General features: G+C 33.8%; 1 non-coding gene across 1 annotated transcript; it reads left to right on the plus strand.

Moving 5' to 3' along the window:
- The first annotated feature begins 15,331 nt into the window (after positions 1-15,331).
- On the plus strand, positions 15,332-15,438 carry LOC121224819 (small nucleolar RNA R71). The gene has a single exon (XR_005922563.1). It is a non-coding gene; the product is annotated as a small nucleolar RNA R71 (small nucleolar RNA).
- The last annotated feature ends 1,768 nt before the right edge of the window (positions 15,439-17,206 follow it).

The raw sequence follows: 17,206 nt of genomic DNA on the forward strand, positions 1-17,206 counted from the left end.
AATTATAGCCCCAATAATTGTTACACCTGATTGGAACTCACCTTTTGAGTTGTTGTGTGATGCAAGTGATTATGCTCTTGGAGCTGTAATGGGTCAAAGAAGAAATAAAGTATTCCACCCTATTTACTATGCAAGTAAAATCTTGACGGGAGCCCAACTCAATTATACAGTAACTGAAAAAGAACAATTTTCTATAGTTTTTGCTTTTGACAAATTCCGTTCATATCTTATAGGTACCAAAGTTACAGTATTTACTGACCATGCGGCCATTAAATACTTACTCACGAAGAAAGATGCAAAACCAAGGCTAATTTGTTGGATACTTTTACTCCAAGAATTTGACCTTGAGATCCAAGACAGAAAATGTGTCAAAAATTCTGTCGAGGTTGGAGCAAGATAAGGTAACCTAGTCTGGTGTGCTTATCAACTAGAATTTCCTAGATCAACACTTATTTGAGGTAAGTCAAATTCATGAAATACCCTGGTTTGCTGATTTTGCTAATTATCTTGCATGTGGAATAATTCCTCGAGAAATGACATACCAACAAAGGAAGAAATTCCTTCAAGATAATCGATATTATTTTTAGGAGGATCCGTTTTTGTTTAAACAGTGTACAGATAATATAATCCGAAAGTGTGTAGTTGAAAGTGAGATTGCTGAGATCTTATATCATTGCCATTCATCTCCAAGTGGGGGACACTTTGGTGGTTCACGTACTACAGCAAAGATTTTGCAAGTAGGTTTCTTTTGGCCTACAGTATTTAAAGATGCTTACGCTTATGTGAAGAACTGTGATAAGTGCCAAAGAACCGGAAATTTATCAATGAGGAATGAGATGCCCTTGACAAAAATTTTGGAGATTAAATTGTTCGACGTATGGGGCATTGACTTCCTAAGCCCATTTCCTTCTTCATATGGGAACAAATACATCTTAGTTGTTGTGAACTATGTATCCAAGTGGGTTGAAGCTGAAGCATACCCTACAAATTATGCTAAGGTAGTCATGCAATTCCTACATAAGCATGTGTTTACACGATTTGGGACACCAAGAGCTATTATTAGTTCTCACTTTGTGAACAAATGGCTTAAGTGGTTGCTTGACAAATATGATGTGAAGCACGAGATTGCTACTGCCTATCACCCCCAGTCTAATAGACAAGTTGAAAGAGTGAATCGTGAAATCAAAGGTATCCTTGAAAAGGTAGTATGCCCTAACAGAAAAGATTGGTCTCGAAGGCTCGATGATGCATTATTGTCCTATCGAACCGCATTCAAGACTCCATTAGGAATGACTCCTTATCGGTTAGACTTTGGAAAGACATGTCATTTGCCATTAGAATTAGAGAATAAAGCTCACTGGGCTTTGAAGTAGTTAAATTTTAATCTTAAGCAAGCCGGTGAGAGAAGGATGTTACAACTTGATGAGTTGGAAGAGCTGAGATTGTTTTCTTATGAGAATGCCAAAATGTGTAAAGAAAGATCAAAGAGATAGCATGATCGTCATATACAACCTCGCGAATTTAAAGAAGGTCAGAAAGTGTTGTTGTTTAATTCAAGGCTGAAGTTATTTCATGGGAAGCTAAAATCCCAATGGAAAGGAACTTATACCATCCACCGAGATTATCCTTATGGAGTTATTCAATTGTACGACAATTACGGAGGCACGTTTAAAGTTAATGGTCAACTTCTCAAACACTACTGGGATGGTGAAGTTGAGCAAGTTGAGTCTTCGTTCAAATTAACAGACCCTTGATTTTTCATAAACTCATCTTGTAAATAAATAAATAATTAGAATTTATTTTATTAAATTAAGTACATTTAATTAATTCTATCTAAGGAGATTGGAACTTAAGCGGGACCGCTGTGACCCCTCCAACCTTTCCTGGGAATTAATTTAATGTAATTTGTTAAGAAGAAATCTTCTAATTAGGTTTTAAATTTTTTTTTCTAGTTTAATTTTAAATTTTATTGTTAATAAACGGAGTCAAATTTGGCCCAAGTACTAATAAGTTTTATTAGTGAGATATAGTCTGAGTTTGAGGCCCAAAAAAGCAAAAAAAGGGAAAATTTTAACCATTGTTGTCCCACCCATTACTTGCTGCCCAAGTAGCTTTAATTAAATAAAATTTTGCTACATGTTGCCCTAATTTTTCCCTATATAAACCCCTCTCCATTCTACTAAAATTTGATATCCTTCAAAGTAATTTGCTTACACCTTAAAATTCCTTAAAATCTCTCTTTTTGTGCCGCCAACCTCAAATCACGAAAGGAATCTCTAGCACTTTTCTTTTCTTTGGCTAAAAGTACCTAGTGCTGCCACAAGAGAATTGCCGAAGCATCGACATCGCTGCCGCACGCAGCCGTTATCACCGTCACATACCACTATTACTTCCGCACGCTGTCGTCGCCATTGCAAATCCTTCGCTGTCGTAGGTTTTGCCGAAGCAATGTCCACCCTCTTTTGCTGATTTCTCTTTTGCCTCTGCAACCAGAAACTTTGCCGAATTTTTGGGAAAATACCATGTCTCGCAAAAGAACTAGATCGTCAAAAACTACTTCTGCAAACCCGATTTTGATCGATGAAGAAGTGAAGAGCGATTTGATTCAATTTTCAAGCATCAACCTATAATGCCGGAAAAAGGTTTTAATATGAAGAGCAATGATGTGATGGTTGTCCCTATGCTGATTAGAAAGATAATCAATGCTCTCAAGTGGGAACGATTCTGTGATGCTCGTTCACTTCCTGATGATGAACTAGTTCGAGAATTCTATGCTAGTTTGACTACACAAGATGCTACTGAAGTCATCGTTCGAAAGAAAAAGGTATCTCTTACTTCTAAGTCCATCAATGATTTGTTTAACTTACCTGATCTTGAGGAAAATGAGTACTACCCAATGATGAACAATATCAATTGGGATTTTCTTCAACAAGTACTTAATGTTGTGACAAATCTGGGATCCCAATGGATTATAAGAAAGTATAGGAGCCATTCTTGTCGAAGAAAATATTTAAAACTAATAGCAAAGGTATGGTTTTATTTTGTTCGCTATAGTTTTATGCCTATCTCACATAGTTCTACCATCTCGATGGAACGAATGCTCTTGTTATATGCAATTTTGACAGAAAAGTCCATTAATGTTTGGAAAATTATCCTAAAGGAAATTCACGATTGTGCTAAAAAGATGGCAGGAAGTGCTTATTTCCCATCATTAATCACTTCACTTTGCTTAAGGGCCCGTGTTAAAACACAAGCAAATCTGAAGGGGCAATATGTCCAAGGGTGCATCACAAGCCATGATCTTGAAAGGTTAGTAGAGAGAATGCATGAGCTAAGCAAGGCAAGCAAGAGGAACCAACTGAGCCAGAAATTGAAGAGTCAACAAATAAAACTAGAACTGAAGCTGATTCAGTTACAGACACTGAAGAAGAAGAATCTGATAAGAACCAAATAGTCCTCAACCAGCTGAAGGAGCTGAAAACTCTGAACCAAGGGTTGAACCAAAATTTACGACTCCAATGCCGACTCCTGCAAGTACTTCAAAGAAATTGAAGCTGTCAATTTTGATGGATATGTAAAAGTTCATGCACAATCAACAACAAGCTTACTGGAAATATGCAAAAATTAGGGGTGATTCAATTTGAAATACTTTTAAAAATATCTATAACACTTCGGTTCCTGAGTTCCCAAATGCTATCTTTGAGACATGGACGGAAGATACTGACGATGGAAATGGAGATGGAACTAAAGAATACTAGGGGAATGAGTCAGAAAAATAAAAGGGGGGATTCTTGTATTGTTATTTAATTAATTGTTTTTTAGGTCTTTAGGAATTTATTTCTTTAGTAATTAGGATTTAATCTTTGCAAAATAAAACATAGCAAGCATGAATAAATACTTCTTTAGAAAGTAAAAGACTAAGTGATGTGGCAATGGGAATGAACATGTCTAGGATTGGATTATTAGGAAAGACTTGGTATTTAAGCAGTCTTAATGACTCACCTCTCTTTCTTTACAACCCTACCTGGTGTTCAGTTTTCATTCATTACTTTGTTCTTACAATGAGGACATTGCTTCTTTTTAAAGGGGGTAAGGCAAATAAATTGCTCAAATTTTAAAATTTTCAAGTATGTTTCAATCATTTCTTTCATAAGTATGTTTTAATAAATGAATGTTTAGAGAAATTCTTTTTAATAAGATAGCTTGTATGAAAGTATGAATGATGATTTTTTTTGAGTGATTGTATGTTATCATGAAAAATAGAATATTTTTATGATCTTAGTCTTAGGTAGTGTTTTCCATGAAAACTTAGTTTCTCTTGAGATCAGACATGCATGAAGGTTTATATCTTTAGAATTCACTTAGTGACTTTCTTGAGGCAAAATCCTAGGGGACATAAAAATCTAAAATGATATAGACACCATTTTTCTTTGGAACGTTTGAGCCTTTTCAAGCCCACCTTATGATATTAGACCCTTGAAACTACAATTTTGAGCTTTAAGGCCTATTTTTGAAATGAACCTACATTATAAGCCAGTTACCATCTTTTTAAAATTATCCTAATTTTGTGCACCTATTTTAACTTAAGTGTCTTGGGAATCAACATTTGAGGAAATTTTCATAAAGGTGTATGTGCTCATGCTTAAAAAAAGAAAAAAAATCATAAAGACAAAGAAAGAGCGAAGAAAAGTTTGCCTAGTCTTCAAAAAGGAAAAATGTATAAGCTTGAGTTCAAAATAAGTTTGGGGGTGTTCCAAACGTTCACTTGAAGAAAAAGGTTGAATTTTGAGAAATCCATGACAAGTTAAAGGTTAATATTTTTGAAACCGAAATGTCCGATCTCTTAAAATCCCTACCTTTAACCAAGCCCCATTACAACCTTATAAAAGTCCTATTGATTTGATGATTATATCAACTACATTAGTGGAGAGGAAATATTAAGTTCAACATACGAAGATCATAAATAGGCTTTATGATTGTTTGCTTGATTGATGAGAAATTGTGTTGAATGAATAATATTATCTATGGCTGTGACATACATGCAAACTATGATTCATGTTGGCATATCTTGAAACTTAGAATAAAATTTTCAAAATGTTTGTATATGAGTTACTTGTTAATAAAGAAGATCTATGAGCATGAATCTGTTGATGCATGATTATGAGACGAAGATTGGTGCTACTTACACTCTTAGAAAAATTTGCCTTAGCAAGACCTTGTGTTGTACATGAACATTACTCGGGATGAGCAATGATTTAAGTTTGGGGGTGTGTAAACAGAAAAATATATAGGATTTTTCCCATATAATTCATCACCTTTTTACTTAAAATTGTTGTTAAAACCAAGTAATTGTTTAATAAATTAATTAAATATATGAAAATATATAATTAGGACATAGAAATTATTAAAATGTGATTTTATATTTTATTATATAGTTTTCATACATAAAATGACTTATTTTATATTAATATAAGTATATTATATTTTTAAGCTATGAAGTGGGCCATGCATGATTAAATTAAATAATAAAATATAATGTTATATTTTAATAATTCATTGTAAATATTTCATTAATAAAATTGGTTTAATTAATTAAGTAAATTGATTAATTAAAGTGGTTAAATTAATTCATTTGGTCATCTAAACTATCTCTTATTTTTTACAGGTCTGAGAGTTTTCTTCTAATGTATAAGCTTGAGTTCAAAATAAGTTTGGGGGTGTTCCAAACGTTCACTTGAAGAAAAAGGTTGAGTTTTGAGAAATCCATGACAAGTTAAAGGTTAATATTTTTGAAACCGAAATGTCCGATCTCTTAAAATCCCTACCTTTAACCAAGCCCCATTACAACCTTATAAAAGTGCTATTGATTTGATGATTATATCAACTACATTAGTGGAGAGGAAGTATTAAGTTCAACATACGAAGATCATAAAGTATTATAGCAACTAGCTCCCTCGCCTCACCTATAAATAAGAGTTCATTTCTCACATCATCCCTTATCCCTCATCCCTCTCATCTCTCATCCTCTCTCTCAACTCACTTAGCTCTCACGCCTATCATTATCCTTGCATAATGATTTTAGCAAATTAGCCTTTTAAAGAGCCCTTGGTCGACCACCTTGGAGAACCATCATCAAAGGAGCAACGCAAAGAAGCGAAGGAGCCTCGTCAGTCAAAGTCTTGGGTGATAGCCACTCTGAATTGGGTTTAATCTTTCTTTTCTTTAATTTAATTTAAAGATGTTTGCTATGAGTTCTATGTTCTTGTTTACAAGAATGATAGCTTAAATTTTATTTAAGCTAGGATGATTATTTTGATTAAATAATATTTATGTGATTCATGCTTATAATGTTTGTGCCTCAATTCAATTAAAATCAAGTTTGTATTTCGTTCATACGTGATTGAAATGCACCTGAATTAGCTAAATGGTCCTAACCAGACGACGGCTAATGGATGCATAATTGAAATGTGCATGTTGAATTTAGATCCTAACCTGATCAAAATTGTAGGTTGCATAACAACCCTAACCAGGCTCTGTTATTTGCATAGTTTTTAGATTTCTGTGATTAAATTGTTTCAAATCTAACATGTCCCTATTACCTCACATGAATGCTAAGAAACCCTTAGTAAATAAGGATCAGGATAATGCGTATTTACTAAGTAAAGGATTCCAAAAGGACCTAATTTGGTTTCCAAACTAATGAAAGATCGAGTTGTCAGGGAATGTTTTTCTGACTATTATTAAACATGATGCTAATAAATTAAGTTTAATTAAAGTAATTGTCCTAGTTTATTTATGTTATAATTGTTGCAAATTGTGTTAAATTTTGCTAAAATATATTTCATTCATATAGTCTACATATTAGGATAATTTACATTTGGGACATGAAAGATCGAGTTGTCAGGGAATGTTTTTCTGACTATTATTAAGCATGATGCTAATAAATTAAGTTTAATTAAAGTAATTGTCCTAGTTTATTTATGTTATAATTGTTGCAAATTGTGTTAAATTTTGCTAAAATCTATTTCATTCATATAGTCTACATATTAGTATAATTTACATTTGGGATCATTGCATCTAGTTTATTCCACTCCTCAACTATATTTTGTTTTTATTTTTCAAATTGTTAATATAATTTTACAAATTAAGTGACTTAGCACAAATACAATCCCTGTGGAGACGATAACTCGATACTTACTTATTACTTGATAACGACTGTGTACACTTGCACAAACCCCAGCGTTATAGTTATATAAGATTTTTGAATGATATTTTGATATATTTAAATTTTAAAATTGTTTAGAAATGTTACGGAATTATTGAAGAAAGTTTTGACTTAGTTTTAGTTGTTTAAGTTGTTGGGAAATGTGCCCATATTGTAGTAAACATGCAACTATTTTCTATGTATTTGAATAATGAATAAATAAATAAAATTAATTTCACATTTCACTGTTATATATTTTATGTTTTTGTCTTTCATATTTTGTATACATAGCAAAATTGTGACAAGCAAATATTAGCTCATTGATTGTCTAAGTTTAAACTGATGATAAGTGGCACTGTAAGAACGTTTACATTGAGAGAAAGACAACTTACTTCAGTAGATAATCTAAACAAGTCTGTAATCCCTAAAAGAATCAAAGTGAACGTTTGAATCAAATACTTAGAAAGATTATTATGTCGTCTACAATTCCAATTGGGGAGATGGCTAGTCTTGGTTATCAGAGCAATTGACTTCACGAGTAGAGACATAGATGTACTCATTGGAAAAATGATACATTGGACTAGACCCAAGTTGAATTAATTTTGAATCTGTTTGTGAATTAATTCACTTGTGATGTAAATGGTGTGATTTACCTAAATTCTGAGGTAGTCATTGATCATGCGTATGTAACTCATGTGCTTTCATACAAGTGGAAGCTTATGCTCTAAAGATGATCGAGCCCATGATCGGTATGTTGGGTACATGACTTGTGTATGCCATGGATTTAATAGCAACAATGAAATTCATAGCTCGATTAAAGAGTTAATGATATCCTTTCATTGATATTGTGTGGATTGATAAATATGGAACGTGGCCACGGGTTGCTTATTCTCGAATGAACAATTTATCACATTCATTTGTTGAAAGTGATAATATTAATCATTAAGACGACACAATGGTGACAATGAGATAAAATAGGATTGTATTGAGTGAACGGATTTAAATCAAATGAATCAAGGATATCATATGAGTGTAACACATACATGACGAGGTCCTTAGATAAAGCAATTGGATGTATTGCTTTCGCAAATTATCAAAACGATGCTTCTGGACATAATTACAATTACTCGAGCCTAATTGTGTACGTTCGATTGGTCCATCCGCTAGCTTAACAAAAGCTCGATCGGACTGCATTTGAATTAGAAGAAAATTTTACGACTTTGTAAATAATTTAATTGAGTTGATTTATTCGATGTGGAATTAAATTAGGTGGACGTGAGAATTGTTCAACTAGAGAATTTGATTAAAGAATTTTTTTTTTGAAAAATTAATTTGCAAAATCTAAGTGTTTTTTTGGAAAATTAATTTTCATAAATTAAAATTAAATTAATCAAATTAACTAAAATTAATATGATATTTTTGGAAATTAATTTTCAAGTTAGGAAATTGACCCAATGGGTATTTGGAATTGAGGTCGAAAATTGGGTCAAATAACTTAAAACCAAGATCGAGACAAAAAAATTGGTCAAATCAGGTCAAGTATGTGAAATCGGGCCGACGGTCCAATCTGTGGCTGGACCGAAAAGGTTAGGCTATTACTAGCCCGGATTGAATCTGTTGGACGCCGGCACCCCTACGACGCAGCGGAAAAATAAAACATCCGGCGATCCTAACCATGGATCCATGTATGAGGAACGAATCGGGGTGAAAAAGGGTTTCGAAATTACCGAATGGTGATTTTGAGTAGACAGTGATGCCTCGACAACGAGTAATCTGATCTTCTATCGAATCAAGCCGCAATCTATCGTGACCCTGGCCTCTACGTAATCCACCCTGTTGACAATAAACGGAAAGAATCTCAAAAACTATTTTTGAGAAGATTTTGCTTTGACGGATACTAGACCCACCAAGCAAAGAAAAATGGGATTTTATATCCCTTTTTAGGGTTTCTTAAAATTAAATAAATGTATCAACATTTTTAAAACTGAAAATTATAATTACATTAATTATAATAATGATTTCGGAAAACATATATTTATTTGAATTTATATACTAACCAAATTCATGTTCATTATGCGTACAACAACCTTGTACATGTTGAATATTGGCAATATCCCACATTAGGAAAAGATAGAAAGGGAGGGGGTTTGGTTTGTTATATATAGAACCCCTCCCCCTTTGGTTGTATCATCCCAAAATCTTCTCCTTTGTAATATTTCTAGAGGAAATATTAATTTGGTAGTGTCCGAGGACGTAAGCTAAATTGGCCGAACCTCGTTAAAACTCTGGTATTTTATTTCTTATTTGTTTGCTTTTATTTAATAGCTTTATGTTGGTTATATTTATTTAGTTATTATTGCTATAAATATCTAAGTGAGTTCTGTCTAGTTGTTGGGTTTTAAGCGGGACCATTGTGACCCCTCCAATTTAACTGGGAATTTTCTTAGTATAATTGTTGGCATAATAATTATCTAAATATTTCTGATAATATTGTTATTAATATTATCGTCGCTTCCGCAACAATTGGTATCCGAGCCAAGGTTTTGTAGTATGCTCTGTGTTTGCAGCTTAGTCTGATCTTACACATCAGAAACATTTCCTAAAGCTTGTGGGTATTCTGCATTTGGTGGCTATTAAGTAGAAGCTATGGCAAAAATGACAGAAGAAAAACCATCCATATCAACAACTTCCACTTCGTACATTTTGCCGAGGATTGGAACTGCAAATACGAGATTTGTAGTGGAAATTTTTGATGGAACAGGTCATTTCGGCATGTGGCAAAGTGAGCTTCTAGATGCCCTCTTTCAACAGGGTCTAGATATTGCCATTGAGGAAGAAAAACCAGAAGGGGTTGATGATAAAGAATGGAAGACCATCAACCGATTGGCATGTGGTACAATTCGATCATGTCTTTCCAGAGAGCAGAAGTATACATTCAGTAAAGAGACTTCTGCAAGTAAATTGTGGAAAGCATTGGAGGAGAAATTTCTGAAGAAGAACAGTCAAAATAAGTTACATATGAAGAAAAGACTGTTTCGTTTCAGTTATGTTCCTGGTACCACGATGAACGAGCACATTACCAATTTTAATCAGCTGGTGGCTGATTTGTTGAATTTGGATGTGACTTTTGAAGACGAAGACTTGGCGTTAATGTTGTTGGGATCGCTTCCTGAGAAGTTTGAGTACCTTGAAACTACTCTACTTCATGGAAAATCGGAAGTAACTTTCAATGAAGTAACTGCTGCATTGTATAGCTATGAACTACGCCGAAAGGATAAGTTGAAAGGTTCAGGTGAAGCAGCAGTGGAAGCATTGGTAACAAGAGGTCGTCAGCAAAGTCAGTCTAATGGGAAGAGAAGAAAGTCCAAAGGTCGAGCTGTTGCCAAAGATGAATGTTCCTTTTGCAAAGAAAAGGACATTGGAAGAAAGATTGTCCAAAATTGAAGAAAAAAGGGAAGACTCCGCAAGATGCAAATGTTGCAGAATGCAATAGTGAAGCAGAGTCAGACTTTTCTCTTAGTATGACATCTTCAACATTATATGCAGATGAGTGGATCATGGATTCTGGTTGTTCCTATCATATGTGTCCCATTCGGGAATGGTTCTTTGAATTTCAAAAACTAGATGAAGGGGTTGTTTACATGGGTAATGATAACACATGTAAAATAGCCGGGATAGGTTCAATTAAACTGAGGAGTCATGATGGATCTACTAGAATTTTGCGGGATGTACGATATGTCCCAAAGTTGAAGAAGAATCTCATCTCTTTGGGGTCGTTAGAATCTAAAGGCCTAGTTGTGACAATACGAGATGGAGTTCTTAAAGCAACTTCAGGAGCATTGGTGATGTTGAAAGGCATAAGAAAGAACAATCTGTATTACTACCAAGGTAGTCCAGTGGTCGGGACAACAGCAGTAGCAATTTCGAGTACCAAGAAGGACGCTGAGGCAACACAGCTGTGGCATATGCGTTTGGGCCATGCTGGTGAAAAATCCTTGCAAACTCTAGCCAAGCAAGGATTATTGAAAGGTACAAAGACTTGCAAACTTGAATTTTGCGAGCATTGTGTTCTGGGAAAACAACGAAGGGTGAAATTTGGCACTGGGATTCACAATACTAAAGGTATTCTGGATTATGTGCATTCTGATGTATGGGGACCGTCCAAGACTCCATCACTTGGAGGAAGACGTTATTTTGTCACCTTTATTGATGATTTTTCCAGACGAGTTTGGGTGTTTCCTATGAAGAACAAAGATGAGGTGCTTGAAGTTTTCCTTAAGTGGAAAACTAAAGTTGAAAATCAGACAGGAAGGAAGATTAAGGTTCTCCGATCAGACAACGGTGGAGAATATAAAAGCGATCCATTCCTGAATATATGCCAAGATTGTGGCATAGTAAGGCACTTCACCGTAGGTGGAACACCGCAACAGAATGGGGTGGCAGAGCGTATGAATCGAACGCTTGTGGAGAAAGTTCGATGTATGTTATCTAATGCTGGATTAGATAGAAAGTTTTGGACTGAGGCTGTGACGTACGCTCAACATCTCATCAATCATTTGCCATCATCTGCTATAAATGGCAAGACTCCTTTGGAGAAATGGTATGGAAAACCTGCTACTGATTATGACACCTTGCGCATTTTTGGTTCTATTGCATATTATCATGTGAAAGAATCAAAGTTAGATCCAAGAGCAAAGAAGGCTCTATTCATGGGCTTCAATGCTGGTGTTAAGGGATATCGTTTGTGGTGTCTAGAGGCAAAGAAGACGATAATCAGTAGGGATGTTACCTTTCATGAATCTGCCATGTTGAATAAGGTAAATCCAGAAGGAGTGAGTAGTACTTCGCAGCAGGTGGAGTGTACTCCGCAGCAGGTGGAGTTTGAGCAGAGTGTGGTAATTCCAGCAGAAGGTACCACTAGTGATTCTTCATTGGCAGATGCAGAGTCAGATGAGGAAGAGGTTTCTACCCAAGAACCTCAACAGCAATCAGAGCCAATTGCAGTCAGAAGGCAGAGACGAGAAATTCAGAAACCAGCTCGTTTCACTGACATGGTAGCTTATGCACTTCCAGTTGTTGATAATATTCCATCCACTTACACCAAAGCCATTCAGAGTTTAGAGAATAATAGATGGTTAGGTGCAATGGAAGAGGAAATGCAATCTCTAGAGAAAAACAAGACGTGGAAGCTGGCACAACTACCAAAAGGGAAGAAGGCGATTGGTTGCAAATTTGAAGACACTATTGAAGTTAGTGTTATGAGAAGATGTTCGAAGATGTGGAATATCGCCAAGGTGGAGATTTGTTGAATATTGGCAATATCCCACATTAGGAAAAGATAGAAAGGGAGGGGGTTTGGTTTGTTATATATAGAACCCCTCCCCCTTTGGTTGTATCATCCCAAAATCTTCTCCTTTGTAATATTTCTAGAGGAAATATTAATTTGGTAGTGTCCGAGGACGTAAGCTAAATTGGCCGAACCTCGTTAAAACTCTGGTATTTTATTTCTTATTTGTTTGCTTTTATTTAATAGCTTTATGTTGGTTATATTTATTTAGTTATTATTGCTATAAATATCTAAGTGAGTTCTGTCTAGTTGTTGGGTTTTAAGCGGGACCATTGTGACCCCTCCAATTTAACTGGGAATTTTCTTAGTATAATTGTTGGCATAATAATTATCTAAATATTTCTGATAATATTGTTATTAATATTATCGTCGCTTCCGCAACAGTACATATAATGTGTTCGATATTTGATTACCCAATTAAATTGATTCTATAATTAATTTAATTCAAGCGATAACCAAACACAATACCAACTATGTTTTATTCCGTTCATTTCAACTATAGGGTGTGACCCTGTAGGTTCTTGTAACTTTAGCCGTAATACTAGAACGATTCCAATGTTACAAACAATAAGGGGCACCTAGCAATGCATCATTGCTACCTAAGTCACAAGAAATCATGATTCGACATAACCTTTTATGATTAACCTTTCATGCAATAATCCTTAAGTCCTTTATCTCTGGATTGGACACAAGTCATGGAATAGTCACACTTGCATAGTCCATTCCATGTTCCTTGATATCTTAAGTAGACTATGATATACAAATAAGTATGACATCTCATATCAGCTTATTTGAGCATGGCCATGCATTTCTAGTCTCACTCAATCAAATGGCCTAAGATATTACTCCCATTATGTAGGAGGGACTTATTCTATATCGATCAACCATATCCCTCTACACAGATTGTGGTATATCCAACATTAGCCTTTATAGAACAACCAGTTACGGTGTACATTTGACTGTATCAAAATACACAACTCACGATGTTGGGATTATGATGATCTCAAGTATGAGGATCATATACATATTAATCACTATGAGTAATGTTGTGACAATTACATAATAATCCAAGAAACATACTCACAACGGGTCAGTCCAATATGTTGTTCTCTAACACACATATTCATATATCCATCTTGACATTCCATATCAATGACAACTCTTTATCATCAATCAACTACATGTTAGTCTTAATGCATTATTGTTGTCCTAGCCAACAATAATACTTGACTAAGGACTTTTTAAGAATAATCATATTATTCTCAGGACATTACAATAAAACAGTTTATTTATGCACATAGAAAAGAAACTAAAATAATAATGGTAACGCCTTATATTAATAAACATGATAAATCAAGTATGTTATTACAACCATCTCATGATTGATCTTTGGGAATACTCTAACAGAATCCACAACAGCCAAACCGGCTCGAGGTGCCATGAGGGTGTCGCACTTGTGATGGCACCACTGAGCACGAAGGTGTCGGCGATGGTGACGGCAGCATTCCAGTGGTCGACGGGTGGTCTTTCAGCAGTTGAGTAATGGAAGAATCACACTCCTACCTACTAGGACTCTATTGGATAATTTGATTTAGATTAACTATTTCAAAAATAATATTATTTTAATAAATTTAATATTAAAATTAATTTAATACTTATCTTAATAGTATTTTATTAATTAATATTAAAGTGATTATCTTAATATTAAATTAAATTTAATATTTATCTTGTAGATAAATATTCTAATAATTTAATAGTTTTAATATTAAATTTAATCTAATATTTATCTTAATAAGTATTATATTAATTTAATATTAAAGTAATTAAGTTTAATCATAGTTGTATATTAAAGTAATTAAGTTTAATCATAGTTGAACTCTCTAAACTCTCTCTATATAAAGAGAGTCATAGGTCATTATTTTTCACACACTTGAATTCAAGAGAAAGTTGTAGAGAGAAAATTCTCTAAAGAAATTGTTACAGAAGATTTCTAGAGATATATTTCTTATTTACAACTTGACCTAGAAGTGTAGAGAAATTGGAAAATTTCCCCATTGAAAGTTTTGCAAAAAAATTTCTGATTCGGAACGAGCCTACACTCGAAAGACGTGAGCTTGAGGATAACGAAGAATACTACTCGGTCGAAACGTTCATCCTAGACAAATCGAAAAGGTACAATTTTGATTAAGTGTTTATTACTTTAGATATTACAACTAAGTTCTTATTTTTGTAAAAAATTTAAAACTCTGGTTTTTCCTCAAATCTAGTTTTCGCTATGTTTTCCAAACCTGTTTTTTTCAACACAAGTCATGTTTTAGGAAATTTATCCCTGGTGTTGCGACATTCACTAGTGAGTGATGTAACATTGGACAATTTTGGTATCAATTTCATTACACCACAAGTTAGTGTCACGACATTGGAGTCATTGGAGTATTCTGCTCTGAGTTTCATGACAACCATTTTCCAGTATGGCAACACTAACAATATTTACTCCGAAAAGGTCGCCAATGACCCTCAAATGCAACCAAACTTTAAAATAATCTTAGAGACGAATCTAATCACTTCAAACAATCTTAAATATGTTATTATAAAGTGTTTAACATGATGTTTAAAGTTATGTGGTCTTTTTGCTCAAATGTGATATCCCTTACTCAAGATATATTAGTTCAATCTGAGTAAGGGGTGTTACAAGTAATGACCCATTAGCTATTGCATCCAAATTACCTCTAATGAACTCTCTCGAACTAGTGTAGAAAGTCTATATTAACAACCAATCTGGCACTTGGTGCTAAGAACAATTCTTTTGCATATCCTTCAATTGTTCCCATGGCTTATGTAATGTTTCCTCTTGATACTATTGGAAACAAGTGATATCGTTCCATAAATTAGTTGTCTTAGCTAGACGAAGGAACTTAGTTAAAAATGTTTCCACAACCTGATCCCAACTTGTAATCGACTTATTCGGTAGGCCATTTAACCAATTAGTAGCTCATCCAGATAAAGAGAATGGAAACAAACTTAATTCCACAACCTCTTTTGAAACACCATTAGATTTGAATGTATTGCATAATTTGATGAACTTCTACAAATGTTGGTTAGGATCTTCATGGACAAAACTAGACAATTGGTTATCTTTGACCATCTGAATCACCATTAACTTAATCTTAATATTGGTTGCTTCCACAATTGGAAAGGGAATACTAGTATAGAGCCCTTCAGCATACCGTATGACATAGTCTTTGATATACCTAGGTGAAAAGGATCAACAAGAGGAACTCTTACATTAATCTTTTCATTATCATTATTACTCTCCCTAGGGTTAGCCATTATTGACTCTTCATATTCAACCTCGAAATTTATATTTAATTGTCCAAGTCTTCATAGAGTTATCTCAATCTCTAAATCAAGTGGTAGCAAATCTGGATTTTGACTTCTATGCATACAAAAACAAAAAATACTTGAAAATAAAAAGAAAAAGAAATTTGAGCTAGGCGAAAAGGAATTAAATTGATGTTAACTAAACTAGCAATCGACTCTCAGACAATAGATGAGTTGTAAAAATGTAAAATATGATAACATTAATGGCTATTATGTAAGTTTTAAAAGCTGGGAGGTTGAAATATAATTTTATATAAAGTTTAAGGACAATTGATGTAGTTTGCTCTTATGACACTAATCACCAATTCTTGCTCTGATACTTATCCAATTAAATCGATAATATAATTTCTCAAATGAGATTAAATAAATAGAAATAGACAAAACAAATTAAAATAAAATAATCAATCAATAATAAAAACCTAGGATTACAACTTCATCCAGTGTATTAACTAATGATCCTATCTCCACCCAATTTATCCTAATAGAGTTTGTTACTAACATGATGTACTAAAATTTCCTTGATTTTTTCTAATCAAATAAAGAATTAATTTAATCTAACCATTACGTTATATTCATATACCAATAATTTAGACCAAATTGATTAAGAACAAACTCCAACTATGGCTACCCAAAGTAATCAGGTATATTCCTATCCTAGTTACGAATTACGAATTGACTCATCTAATTTAGACCAAGAGTTATTCATTTTAAACCAAAAATGAAAAATTATTTTTTAATTTCATTAGGTTTTGTCAAATTAATAGTTGATCAAACTATTATCATTGAGGAACAAGAATGAATGGATAATCAATTCTCTATTAAAAATAAAATAGATGGAAATAGAAAACTATTCAATTAACTAAACATGGAACCTATTACAATCCCAGAAAGAGAGTTTAGTTCATGGAGGATTTGAAAAACATCTTGAAATAAAAACAACAATTAGTCTTAGAAAAAGGAAATGAGAAGAAAATCCATGCAAAAACTTGGTGTTATTGATGAAATCTATCGATCCTTGATGTATGAAGGCTTTGGTAACTTCTCTTTTAATCTCCTTCCCTCGAGTTTTAGGTCCCTTTTTTCCCTTTTACATCCACTTAAAAATCACAACATTTGAAAATTGTTTAGGTACTTGCGCCACTCTAGTTGTCTGCGTACGTACACTAGAGAGGGAGAATATTTTGCTAGAGCAAAAAACTACCTTACCTGCATATGTCAAGCTATCATCTCTCCACATTATGTCAGGCCTACGTTGGGTAAAGAAACACTAAAAATGA

This window comes from Gossypium hirsutum, chromosome D12, assembly GCF_007990345.1.
Source record: "Gossypium hirsutum isolate 1008001.06 chromosome D12, Gossypium_hirsutum_v2.1, whole genome shotgun sequence".
NCBI classification, from domain to species: Eukaryota; Viridiplantae; Streptophyta; class Magnoliopsida; order Malvales; family Malvaceae; genus Gossypium; species Gossypium hirsutum.